The 14,732-nt window shown below is 31.5% G+C and overlaps 1 long non-coding RNA gene across 1 annotated transcript; it reads left to right on the forward strand.

Moving 5' to 3' along the window:
• The first annotated feature begins 1,969 nt into the window (after positions 1 to 1,969).
• Positions 1,970 to 8,112, forward strand: LOC126882439 (uncharacterized). The gene is made up of 3 exons (XR_007697347.1): positions 1,970 to 2,618; positions 2,689 to 3,730; positions 6,760 to 8,112. It is a non-coding gene; the product is annotated as an uncharacterized LOC126882439 (long non-coding RNA).
• The last annotated feature ends 6,620 nt before the right edge of the window (positions 8,113 to 14,732 follow it).

Consider the following 14,732-nt stretch of genomic DNA (forward strand, 5'->3'; position numbering starts at 1 on the left):
AAATCACTAGCCAGTTGTGTCTGAGTTTAGCGAACTGACTGTAAAAGGAAATTTACAAATACATATATATTTAAAAATTAAAAAAGTTGATACCAATAATGATCTTTCTGTGAATCTGATATTAAGAAGTGAAACTCTTTATTAAAAAAATTATTATGCTCTAGAAGGTGAAGTGCGTAGAGTTTGTTTTTCTATTATTGAAAGCTCTCTTTTGTTCTGGTATGCGGTTGCCAAATGTTCTGCCAGTTTGACCGATGTATTTTTTGGACAGTCACCTGGACACTTTGGACAGTAAGTTTGTACACACCACTCTGTAATTGCTTTTTCTTTTGGCTTTTATTGTTCTTAGTGTATTTGTGTAAGTTGTTGTTTTAAAAGCTGGTGTTATTTCTGTGCTGGTGAGAAGACTAATTTCAGGATATTATTTTATTATGAAGTTTTTGTTTTAAAGTTGTGTTAATTACTGTTTGTTCGTTGTACCCATTATTTATTGCTATCTGCTTAATGATGTCCAATTCTATCTCGAAGTTATTGTATCTTCTTTATCGTTTATATTATTTAAGAATGTGTCCAACAACTCTGATCCCTGAGACCATATTGAGAGCACATCATTATATGTTGACCACCATACTTACCATGTCGGAATAGTAGCATGAGGTTTTTTCCTCATGATTTACTATAGTTTCACTAACAGAAGAATTTATGCTATCCTTATTACATGTGGTTGTCTTTTAAAGACAAATCACATGATATGATTTTTTCGAAAGTGAAAGTTTGATTTCATGTAATGGAATGATCTTCCAATGAAGTCGTTCCAGGAACGCAACCCAAAAATATTGACAATATATTATTTTAAACTCATCTGCTTAAAAGAGTCAGATAAAATTAAATTATCAGTAGTAATTGCACAAGAGCTCTAAAAATATCGATTTGTTTCCCGAGTTACATTTGTACACTCCCCTTCGGATCGTGAAGTTATGTCAAAGTGTTACGAGGGCAACAAGTAGATAATAATTTTAGAGATCGAGTGTAATTCGCTGAGATTATTTCATGAATAAAACTGTTTTTTTAAATCATTTTAACTAAAGTTTTATTGATATCTTTACCTGAATATTTGCTAAATGCGTTTTTTGGTGTTCTCTGTGACAACTTGTAAAACATTAATTGTCATTAATGTAACTGAATGTTCATCTTTGCATAGTAACGAAAGGCATCTGACGTAATGCTTGACGACGGGATATTATCAAAAATTATCAGTAGTAATTGCACAAGAGCTCTGAAATTATTGAATTTTTCCCGAGTGACACTTTGACAGTTTTAATTCAAAGTGTCACGAGAGCAAAAATTCTATATTAATTTCAGAGGTCGAGTGCAATTTGTTGCGATTATTTCATGAATAAAACTGTTCAAAACCAAAATTTTATTGTAATTTATTTATGTAAGTACCATTAAACACACAGTTTTTATAAATATTTGACGATTGAAAGTCATCACTTTTATAATTTTTAAAACATTAATTGTCATTAATGTCACTGAATGTATTTTTTCGTAGCAACGAAGGGCATCTGACGTAATATACTTAACGATGGGAGATTATCAAAAATTATCGATTTAATTCAGATTTCTGTAGCTTTCTATTGGTCAGAATCTCCTATGAATGAAATAATCTCTGTAATTTTTATTTCTTTAGTCTTCTATTGGCCAGATTCTCCTATGAATGAAATAATCAAAAGAATTTTTTTCAAATAACAAAATCAAAATGTGCTTAATTTCTTAATTTTTTGAATTTTGAGAACGATTTCCGAAGTGGAATTCGAAACGTTAAAATAAATTTATTTTAAAGCAAAATTGTTGCTTTCCCCCATAAAAATACTGAATTGCGTAAAGAATGTAACTACTGTAAATCAGTTCGCAAAAATACCTAAATTAACATTTAAAAATAAATAAAATTTCATTAACTTTTGGTATATTTATATTTGTTATTTCAAAAACAACCTGTACAGTCTTAGAAAGAAGTATATTATACAATTCAATGGAATAGCTAGATCATTCCATACTCATTGTACAAAATACTTTTTAAAACAAATTTGTTATCAAATCTATCGATAGGCATATAATCGTTTTTTTTATTTCGCAGAAAATGAAAAGTTAACTGAAAAATGTACCTATGGTTGGACTTATCTAAGTATTTTACTGAGATTTGAAAGGAATATATTATAATAACTTCTTACAACTAAAAAGCATTTTAGCAAGCTTAAAATTTATAAAATAAAAAAATATTTAAACAAACGAATAACACTTGGGTAACTTTAAAACATTTCCCATAGAATTTCAAAACTTAAAACAAAACAAGCATTGAACATGAACATCACTTGCAAGAACGACGATTTCCGAAGCATTTAGCCAATAACTTTTTTACGAACAAAATATGCGGAATGTCTAACAAATATTTAGATAATGAACACGCAGACAAACAAACCCTTCTAGAAGCCTTGTTGAGATGCAATCTTGAATTACAACTGACAAAGTTTTTACTTCATTTGCTCAGTATATGACCTGTTATAGAACAAAATATTGTATGTAATATGTATTTATCAGCTATTTCAATGTGAAATTTGGTATAAGGAATCCAAAAAACATAGTCATACGTAAAAATGAGTCTGATATAATGTAGTCAGGCAGAAAAAGGACAGGTGAATAAATTAGAGACCATGACAATTTAAACGAAAATATTGGAAGAATATCACTAAAATGTGTGGATGATAAACTGGGCCCAAGTTTTAGAATAGCCTGTAAAATATGGGAAAATAATTATATAAAGCACTGAATTTACGAAGAATAGAAGAACGGCTTGGCCAAGAAACTATAGTACCAATAAAGTTGCAGCATTTTAATTTGTTGTTGAATATCGTCGAAAACTCGTGTAAGTAAATCTTTTATTCCCTAATAAGGTCTGAATTGTAATAAAATTGTTATGCTTTGGATGAAAAGGGTAAACTAGAGCTATATTCATTATGCAGTCTTCTGCATCCAAAGTTGAACATAGGCCTCCCCGAATTTTTGGGACTTGGGCTTCCTGCAACCAATTCCCAGCAATCCTTTTGACGTCGTTTGTCCATAGTGTAGGTGGTCTACCTCTACTTCTTTTGTCGGCTCGTGGTCTGCACATTGTAATTTTTTGGGTCCACCTCCCGTCCTTCATTCTGGCTACATTGCCCGCGCAATTCCACTTCAGTGCTACTCGCACTATGACATCTGTGACATCTGTCCTTCTTCTGATTTCTTCGTTTCTGACCCTTTCTCTGAAAGGCAGTCCAAGTAGTGACCGTTCCATTCTTCTTTGGGGCCACTCTAAGTTTGGTTGCTGTGGCCTGGGTTAACGATAGTTTTTCGGCGCCGTAAGTCATGACTGGAAGCACACATTGGTCAAACGTCTTCATTTTCAAATAATTTGGCAAGTTGCTCTTGAAGATATCTGCTAGAGCTCCATGAAGGAAAGTAAGTGCCAAAACACGAGAGGATGAACTACGGACTAATTGTTCTGTATTACGACAGTCCCAGTGGAATAGTGAAATGAATGTTCCTATATATTTATCTATTTTAGTTTGTCAAAAAGTTTCTATACTTCCTTTCAAATGTTAAAAATGTTAATTCCGTCGTAGTCTTTAATGTTTATTTGGTTTTAAAAACATATTTTACTGTATACTAACATTTTCTTTTTATATTACCCGTGTTGAGCTGGCCCCCCCCACTTGCAAAAATTAAAAAACAAATAGCCCTGATTTATGAGCTATTTATGAGCTCTCATATTCCGCAAACTAAAAATTTTGAGCTCGTTCCACTGAGCAGGAATTTAATACCCTAGTGGGGGGGGCTGAGTCAGCCCCCCCCCACTACTTAAAAATAGGAATATTGAATCGGTTTTTGCGGCAGAATTACGAGCTATTTATGAGCTCTTGAAATTATATAGTTTCGATTTTTGAGCTCATCCCCTTCACCCCCAAACAACCCTTTAATTGATTTAACTTAAGAGAAAGATGCTGAGAAAACTTAATATATCGTATTGCGAATATAATTCCTATAGCTTATATACTCTAAGAATAAACTATTAAATCAAGAGCATTTCGATTATTGAGCTACAACCCCTTCGCCAGAAAACCACCCTATCTTCCCGGCTTAAGAGAAAGTTGTATTTAAAATGCGTTAAACTAATTATTTGGCGACTACATATCATTTAATAATTTATAAGCTTCCAAATTACGCGCATTTAGATCAGTAAATTGCAATTTATTTTGTATAGTGCAGTCACTGAAGGTAAAAATCAACGATTACCTTCAATTTCGGTGAACCTTCATCGATTTTCACGAAAATTAGTCAGTGGTTAGAGGATACGTCAAGAAACAAAGGTGAGATGGTACCACCTTGCGCCTTTACCCTGAGGGTGGATACCGCCCCTTCTCGGGGGTGAAAATTATTTTATAAAAAATAAATGCACAAATCAATAAAAGAACAAATTCAAAGCAAAATTTATTATATAAAGTTAATAAAATAAGTCAATACTTTTTAAGTTATTAAAGATCAAAGATTTTAATTATTTGTGAAAAAAATGCATGTCTTGAAAAGGTTTTTTGTAAATCACTGAAAAACTTTAAGTTTTTACAAAAAAGTTAATAGTAGTTTAATTCGTATAGCTTATATTCTAAGAATAAACTCTTAAATCACGCGTCTTTCGATTATAGAGCTACAACCCCTTTGCAAGAAAACGACCCCATATTCCCGGCTTAAGAGTTGTTCTTAAAATAATTTAAATTAATTATTTGGCGACTACATATCGTTTAATAATTTATGAGCTTGCAAAATATACGTATCTCAATTATTCAATTGCCATTTTCTTTCTATAGTGCAGTCACTGAAGGTAAAAATCAACTAGTAACTTCGATTTCGGTAAATCTCCATTCATTTTCACGAAAATTGGTGAGCGGATTTTGATACTATCAACTTTGTCTGCATCTTATTTTTCATAGGTATTTCTAAGTACTTTGACAAGTATTTAGTACCTAAGTGTTATAAAATGCATCTCTTTCCCGTTATTTAAGCTTGAACCCTTAGATTTTAACAGTCGCGGAAAAAAATATATATTTAATTACCAATAACTTACTTTAAATTAACATTAAAGGGTTTTTCAAGTAAGCAATTTATTATATTTTTTATTAGCTTCAATTTTAGTGATGAAAACTTTTTTGTAAAAACTTACAGTTTTTGAGTCATTTATGAAAAATCGCTCTAAAGCATGCATTTTCTTTCCAAAAATTAAAATATTTGATCTTTAATAACTCAAAAAGTATTGATTTATTTTAATCACATTATATAACAAATTTTGCTTACAATTTGTCCCTCTCTCGATTTGTGGGGTTATTTTTAATAAAGTAATTTTCACTCCCGAGAAGGGGTGACATATACCCCAGGCTAAAACCCCAAGTTGTTATTGTCAATTCGTGAAAATAAATGGAGATTTACCGAAATCGAAGGTACTAGTTGATTTTTACCTTCAGTGACTGCACTATAGAAAGAAAATGGCAATTCAATAATTGAGATGCGTATATTTTGCAAGCTCATAAATTAGTAAACGATATGTAGTCGCCAAATAATTAATTTAAATTATTTTAAGAACAACTCTCTCTTAAGCCGGGAATATGGGGTCGTTTTCTTGCGAAGGGGTTGTAGCTCTATAATCGAAAGACGCGTGATTTAAGAGTTTATTCTTAGAATATAAGTTATACGAATTAAACTACTATTAACTTTTTTGTAAAAACTTAAAGTTTTTCAGTGATTTACAAAAAACCTTTTCAAAACATGCATTTTTTTCACAAATAATTAAAATCTTTGATCTTTAATATGTAACTTAAAAAGTATTGACTTATTTTATTAACTTTATATAATAAATTTTGCTTTTAATTTGTTCTTTTATTGATTTGTGCATTTATTTTTTATAAAATAATTTTCACCCCCGAGAAGGGGCGGTATCCACCCTCAGGGTAAAGGCGCAAGGTGGTACCATGTCACCTTTGTTTCTTGACGTATCCTCTAACTACTGACCAATTTTCGTGAAAATCGATGAAGGTTCACCGAAATTGAAGGTAATCGTTGATTTTTACCTTCAGTGACTGCACTATACAAAATAAATTGCAATCTACTGATCTAAATGCGCGTAATTTGGAAGCTTATAAATTATTAAATGATATGTAGTCGCCAAATAATTAGTTTAATGCATTTTAAGTACAACTTTCTCTTAAGCCGGGAAGATAGGGTGGTTTTCTTGCGAAGGGGTTGTAGCTCAATAATCGAAATGCTCTTGATTTAATAGTTTATTCTTAGAGTATATAAGCTATATGAATTATATCCGCAATACGATATATTTTAAGTTTTCTCAGCATCTTTCTCTTAAGTTAAATCAATTAAAGGGTTGTTTGGGGGTGAAGGGGATGAGCTCAAAAATCGAAACTATATAATTTTAAGAGCTCATAAATAGCTCGTAATTCTGCCGCAAAAACCGATTCAATATTCCTATTTTTAAGTAGTGGGGGGGGCTGACTCAGCCCCCCCCATTAGGGTATTAAATTCCTGCTAAGTGGAACGAGCTCAAAATTTTTAGTTTGCGGAATATGAGAGCTCATAAATAGCTCATAAATCAGGGCTATTTGTTTTTTAATTTTTGCAAGTGGGGGGGGGGGCAGCTCAACACGGGTTTTTATATTTCAGGTAAGTCACACGTATTAATCCAGATCAGAGGTGAGTCACTTCGTAATATTATTTTAAATTTTATTTCTCCATTTTTTTTTCAAAAACTTGTGAAAAAATCACAATAAAGATGCACTATGGTCTGTTTTTAAACCAGGAGGAGTAGTTCAAATTTACCACGCCGTAATGCTTGTTTGTAATTGGTCCAACCTCTGGCAAGTTTACTCCACTGTTATAAAATTTTGACACTTATGACATTTATGAAATTTTGACACGATTGGCATTTCATAGGTTAATTAAATTATGTTAGCATTTTTTGAGTTTTCTGCGTTATTCCTTTAACTTTTAGACGTTTAGTCTGCTTTTATCTAAAAAATAGTTGTTTTTAGAACTCTTTAGCGACGTATTAGTATAATATAATATTTATGGATTACCATCGAAGGCCGATATGATCAACCAAAAAAGAAAATGCATTTGGCGACTTTTCTAGTGACTTTCTTGGGTGTGAATCTGTCTTTTTAGTTTACTTCTCTTGGTTTAAAAACAAACTATAGAAATAAAAAAAACCCACACACGTTGAATGTTACGAGAAGCACTTTTGACTCATTATTTACAATGTAGAAACTTTGTAAATCATGATTTGGGATTTACAATGTATATGCATTGTAAATTATGATTTGGGAGTGCTCCTCATAATATTCAACGTGTCTTGGTTTGTTTATTTCTAGTTCATCTTTATTGTGATTGTAGTATAGATAGTTTCTATGAGGAACTAAAACTGTATGAGTATCATGAAAAGTGTCCAATATAGAGGCGTTGAAAAGAATGGCGAAAGAACATAAGTAGAAATAACGGCACAAGAAAGAGGCGTTTATTGTATAATGAAAGATACAGCATCCTATAGGATTTATCATATAGGGAAAAATAACGTTCAAAAAAAGTATCAGGAGAAGACGTATATCTTGGCTCAGAAATTTGAGCTAGGCTTTTAAAAGTTTAAATAGCCAATCCTCTCTATGAAACAACAAGAAGTCGCTAGACTTCAATGGCACATTAGGAGAACTTCAAATCCAATCTCATTGGAGGCTAATGGGCGATGTTAGTAATAACCTTTTATTCCGACAATAGCCTTGCATTTTGCACCCTTTACGCAGAGAAAATACGTTGAAATAAAAGTACAATTGCATTATTTTTCAATTCCAGCTACACCATTGTTCTACACGTGTTTCGAGGTTTCACCTCTCATCAGGAACACTTGTGGTAGCTCGAACTCAAATGAAATGCTCTCTATCTATACGACCATTATAGTAATATAACATGCTTGAGAACGCTAGTGGTGACCTCTGTATAAAGCAGCAAGAAGTCAGGACACTTCTCTTCAATGGAAAATTAGGTGAACTGCAAATCCAAGCTTACTAGAAGCTCTTGGACGATGTTAGGAGCAACCTTTTTTTTTTTCGAAAATACCTCTACAGTTCACCTTTCAAAAACACCAAGTGAAGATGTACCTGCAAATAGCAACAAAAACTGAAAAAATAGGAGACTCAGTAGGCGTTCTTCTCAAATACAATATATTTTTCTGTTTCAATCAGGAACATTTTCCATTTTTATTTTTTAAACAAAACAAGAAAAAAATAATAAACACATAAATAAGTACAAACACACAGACATACACACACCCACTATAGATGCATAAAAATATAGAATACGAGAGAGAGAGAGAGAGAAAGAGAGAGAGAGAGAGAGAGAGAGAGAGAGAGAGAGAGAGAGAGAGAGAGAGAGAAAGAGAGAGAGAAAGAGAGAGAGAAAGAGAGAGATAGAAAGAGAGAGAGAGAAAGAGAGAGAGAAAGAGAGAAAGAGAGAAAGAGAGAAAGAGAGAGAGAGAGAGACATGAAGAAAAAAACGCAACTAATACTATTTGACACAATTAAATGATTTATTGATTTTTTATTTGAATAGAAAAAACTTGTTATTGGCAAAATCTCGAAAATCATCCCCTTGCAAATGACCACTTAAGCGTCCATATATAATATGGCCACCTAAGCAAAAAATAAATATAGCCGATACAAATTCATGATCAAAATTAACATTTCAATTTTGTCGTAGCAGCTTTTCTAACGTTGGATTAAAATGATATTACAATAATTATATTAATGATTATCGGTTTCAGAAGTGATCATTTTGTTTTTTGACTAGACACCTACATATTTTACAATGTTTTGTCTATGGAATTACTGATAGTAGAAAATCAGTTAATGACTTAGTAGTTTTCACAGATTTATATGTTATTTCTAAAAGATATGGCTCATTTTTTAAAATATTACACGACTGATTATCGCAAAAAAATTATTTATGTGATAAGAACTATACCTTGTCCAAAAACCATAAAGAAATTTTTGTTTTGTGAAAGTTTGTATGAAAATATCAACGTCAAATCTATGACATGAAATGGACTGGACTAAGAGAAATAATGGTTACTAAAAATACTACCAGGAAGCTGGTGGTTCTTTTTTATGTTGATGTTTAATATACTACTTGTGCACTAGTAGATACTTGGTCGCATTTTTTTTTAATTGAAGGCTTATATCTAACAAAAAATGGAAAATTCTATATTTTTGTTTGTCTATTATTAAATTTCAGTTCAATTCTTTTTCTTAAGCTTTATCTTATATTATATATTGGAGCAAATTTTTTAAATTAAGCATTTTTTTTGTATACAACTGGTTGTATCCTGGATGTTTAGAGGCAGCTTCATTAAATTTTTTCTTATGGTTTTTGAACAAAACATAGACCTAACTTTTCGACGGAGACAATAATACGAGTACAGCAACCGGACAATAATGATATTGTATCGAAAAAAGTTATTAAAATTTATTTCTCAATATGCATAGTCGGTTCATTCAGCTGGAGAATTTAGAATTTAGAAGCTGGCTAGCTACCTAGATGGTAGAAGCCACTTCCGTGGCAACTCAACTAAAAGAAGATAATTTGGGAAATACATTTTGTATATAGCAAACATTTGCATATGATAATCAAATCTATATCGTACTAAAAATTTCACTGATTTTCATACACTTTAGTGATGTAATAATACTAGCATTGATCCAGTCTTAGTCGTATAGGCTATTCTGATAACATTTTTTTATAATAATTATTTTTTTGAGCATATAGGCAAGAGCATTTGATACTCTCTGTGACGGTAACTTCTCCACAATATTTTTTAACATTGTTTTTATTTATATTTTAACGTTACATTAAAACATTCATATAATCTCTTAATCTCTTCGTAGAGGGTAACGCATTCTATAGTACTCGCCAGTTAGGAGCGATCAACGCAACAACGGTTCTATGACATCTCGTAACGCGACAGTTCGTAACGCCGTCAAATCGTAACGGCGATACTTCGTAACCTCGACAATGCGTAACTATAACTATTCGTAACGCTATAATTCGTAACGCCATAATTCGTAACGCCAACATTAATTTTTTAGCAAATTTAGCATTAGCTACTCAATGTATACAATGAAAGTATTTTGCATACTTTTAAAATAATCTTTAATTTGCATAAACTCTTCTTTTTAAATATATTTCACAGATATTCTTGCATATATTTTTGTTAATATGATAAATAAAGAATATTTTTTTAAATTTCTATCCTGAATTATTAGTTTCAAGTAGTAAAACTACTATCACATGTGAAATATACTTATTTTAACTCATAATTTTCAAATATATTTCTCTACGAAGTATGAAGTAATGTTAAAAATGTTTATCCTTGTGCTGGTTACCAACTGTCGATGTTATAATGGGACGCCGTTACAAATTGACGGCATTACGAATTCTCGCGTTACGTAGATGTCTTTTCACGACCGTAACAACGTCGTGTTTTGATCGTAAGATTTTTTCTATCTGGCGCGTACTATATCTACATATAAAAAATGCAAGTACAACCGAATCATCTCATTATAGAGATGATCCTGATTTCTTTTTATGCGTCACCCTGAAGTTATTCTTGTATAATCGCTTAAAACTAATAAACTAATATAAAAAAATACACATTTTTTAAAAATAGATATATAATAAATAAAGTTTTAGCTAGATATATATAAGTAGGTAAATATACAGGAGTCAGTGGTGCTAAATAGGAATGTACCGTCTGAAAGACTTTGCAAGGGCTTGGGAATATGTTCAACACAATATAAAATCATCCAGTACTCTTTAGTAGCGTGTTCCGAAAAAACCAAAGTTTAAAAATGTTGATCTCCCTGGCTGTTTTCTGGTGATGGGCAGCCTATAAACCCCCAATTTCAAATTTCAGCCCAAAATGTTAACCCTAATCCTTGTCTCAAGCCATCCAAAAAAATTTTTTTTTGGGGTTTTCAAAGACTTTTAATGATTTTTCTCTTGTCACTTTCTGATCCCCCCGGTTGTTTTCTGGTGATGAGTAGCTTATAAACTCTCAATTTCATATTTCATCCCAAAATGTTAACTCTAACCCTTGTCCCAAGTCCCCACAAAATTTTTTTGTTTTTTGGATTTTTCAAACATTTTTAATTCATTTTAATCTATAACTTCTTGTGAGAAAACAAACAAGTAAGCTCAGTTTTATATATTATTTTGACATATATATGTTTAGAAAAAAATCATAGGCCATTATGACAAGTTTAATATGGGATTAAAATATAATAAATATTTGCAATTTTTCACGTTTATTTGTTTTTCTCAAGATATCTTGAGTACCTAACTGAAAATTATTCTCGTTAAAAAAACAACACATTTTTCTAATTAATTATACATCTGAATATAAAGGAATGCACAAAGTTGTTACAAATTGATTTTTAAATAGAAAATGGTAACTACATGAGTAAAAAATTATTTAAAGATTAATCAAAGTTGCATTTCTGAAATCTGTAAAACACTTTCTGTGGTTTTCAACTACATACTTGTAACACACTGCTTGCTTTTTTATTTTTTGTGACGGCAATTAAATGTCTGAAATGAAAAAAGCAAGCAAAGTGTGTTACAAGTATGTAGTTGAAAATCACAGAAAGTGTTTTACCGATTTCAGAAAGGCAACTTTTATTAACTTTTAAACAAACTTTTACTCATGTAGTTACTATTCTCCAATTATAATAATTCTAATAGTTAGGTCAGGGGTTCCCAACTAGTGGTACGCGTACCACTGGTGGTACGCGGGATGTTTTCAGGTGATACGCGTTGCTTGGGTGAAACAAGTGATTATGATGGGCCTTTGCCTGCGGAAGTGCCAGTGCGTCTCTTCACCCCAGCACAAGTTTTCACCCTTGTCTTCAAACTGAGATCAAAAGTTTTAATGCTTTTATTTGAAAAAAATAGTGACATGAAAAAGACGTTGCTCTGTGATGAAGAATGGCTGTCAAGATTGGCGTATCTAGCTGACATTTTTTAAAGACTCCACGCTGAACATGGCTCTTCAGTGAGCAAACACCACACCCTTCACAACCAACGAGAAAATAAACTCCTTCAAGAAAAAGTTGGTTCTTTTATGTTCTCAGATACAGGGGAAGGATGTCTCTGTATTTCCTACGCTGTCATAATTTTTTAACGGTAACGAAATATCTCCTATGCCAGATGTGGTTGCTGATACAGTTCCTCACTTGGAATCTCTTGAAGAAAGTTTTAATAAATATTTCTCTGAAGATTATTCCAAACTTGACTGAATCAGAAATCTTGTTACAGCATCATCCACAAAATGAGTTGGGATTACAGGATTTACAGGAAACATTGATCGATTTCACAGAAGAGAGTATTAAAGAGAAATCCTTAATTGACTTCTGGATAAAATAAAACAAGTCAATGGATATATATCTGATATAAAATATGTTTCTATAAAAATAGGTGGGACTTTTTTCCATTCCATGCTCCTCCCCCCACCGGTGTTTGGTGGTACGCCAAAATCTTCAAAATGTATCTGGTGGTACGCAGTTGCTAGAATATTGGAAACCCCTGAGTTAGGTACTCAAAATATCTTGAGAAATAGTAATTAACGTAAAAGTGGGTACCTAATATTTAATATATCTTAATTCCCGTATTAAACTTGTTAACATGGCTTATGATTTTTTTTCTACACGTATATGTAAAATGAAATTTAAAATTAAATTTACTTGTTTTTTTACAAAAAGTTATAGATTAAAAATAATTAAAAATCTTTGAAAATCCGAAAAAATTTTTTTGGGGGGCTTGGGGCATGTTTTAGGGTTAACATTTTGGACTAAAATTTGAAATTGAGGATTTATAGGCTACTCATCACCAGAAAACCGCAGGGGATATCAAAAAAAGAGAAAAGAAAAATAATTAAAAATCTTAGAAAAACCCAAAAAAAAGTTTTTTGTGGGCTTGAGACAAGGGTTAGGATTAACATTTTGGGTTGAAATTTTAAATTGAGGGTTTATAGGCTACCCTTCACCAGAAAACAACCGAGAAGATCTACAGTTTTAAACTTTGGTTTTTTCGGAACACCCCTACTCTTTAGACGTCAAAAGATGTTAAAAAGAGCTCAATTTTCATCTAAACAAAGATGATGATAATATCATTTTCAAACAAATAACATATAAATTGATCCATTTATCATTTAGTGGAGATTGTCAAATAGTTGAACATCTTATTTAAAGTTTAAGTCTTAGCACCAGTGACATTAAGTATACAAATAGTTTCCGCTGATATAATATGAAAATTTAACTACATATTTACAGTAACTAGTTGACACAAATATATGGAAGCATAAAAATCACAATTGCTTTAGACATAATTTAACAAAGCTAGTGCAGACGTTCGGGTAAACTATAAAAACATGATTTTGTAATGTACTTATTTACTTGTAGATAAATACATACTGTACATACCTATATAGATAGAGAATTTATCACAAAGATTCTGTACTAACTAAACACATTATAAATCAACAGATGGAATAAGTATAGAATGACCATTGAACGACCTTAATACAGCCTAACGCACAATGTAGCTAAAAAAAAAACTAAATTTTAATGACGAATAATTATAATACTATCAAACAATATCAAAGGCCACATATTATCCTTTTTGAATTCTATAATATTACTTATAGTTTCAAAAGTCACCTAAAACTATGCTTATTTTCATAGTTGATTTTTTCGTGGTGAACAGATTAACGGATTCCACTAATTTCTTTTATTTTAGATTTTTCTTTGATATTTTCACAGTTGGAGAAAGGTTTACTCAAACTTTTTTTTTGAACTTATACTGGGTGGAAGAAAAAAAAATGTTTGTGTTATGTAAAGATTGAGACATCCTATAGAGAGGACGAGGTATAAGTATGGGTATACATCGAAAAGGTAATGTAGTCTTATGTTTTGCGAACATTTTTTTTTAATGTCCTTGATATCTTTAGAAACAAAGAAGATATTTATACGCTTTTATTCTTTAACATTACGTATTTTAACTGAAACAAAACTAAATTAACAATAAAAAAAAACATTTAATTTAATTTAGTATCATTTTGTATTTTGACAACGACACCCGACTTGCGCGTCGAAACGTTAATAAACTCATTTTTTTGGTAAAATTGTGGCTTATTCCCCATTGAAAATAGTTGATTAAAAAATAACAGTTACTAAACCTTAAAAGCAGAAAGGCACATAACGTTAACAATACTGGTCGACACCTTAAGACTTTAGTTGTCGACCAAGTGAGCGGTATGCACAGCGCAATATACGAGAGACGAGATTGTTTAATGGAGGCTCTATGACGTTTCGGGGTGGAATTTCCTTGAGAGTAAGTACGGATTTGGTGTCTACGTGGGGCTCTTTAAAGAGCGAGAGGTATATTGCAAAGAGAACTGTCTGTGAACACTTTGATCCTTTTGCAGTATATATAGGAAATAATTTCATCTTAGTATATGATAAGACATAAAACAGACTAATTTATTTGATAAAAGATATCAGAGAAACTAAAAAAATAAAATGTTCACAAAATAT

Source organism: Diabrotica virgifera, chromosome 3 (genome assembly GCF_917563875.1).
Source record: "Diabrotica virgifera virgifera chromosome 3, PGI_DIABVI_V3a".
NCBI classification, from domain to species: domain Eukaryota; kingdom Metazoa; phylum Arthropoda; class Insecta; order Coleoptera; family Chrysomelidae; genus Diabrotica; species Diabrotica virgifera.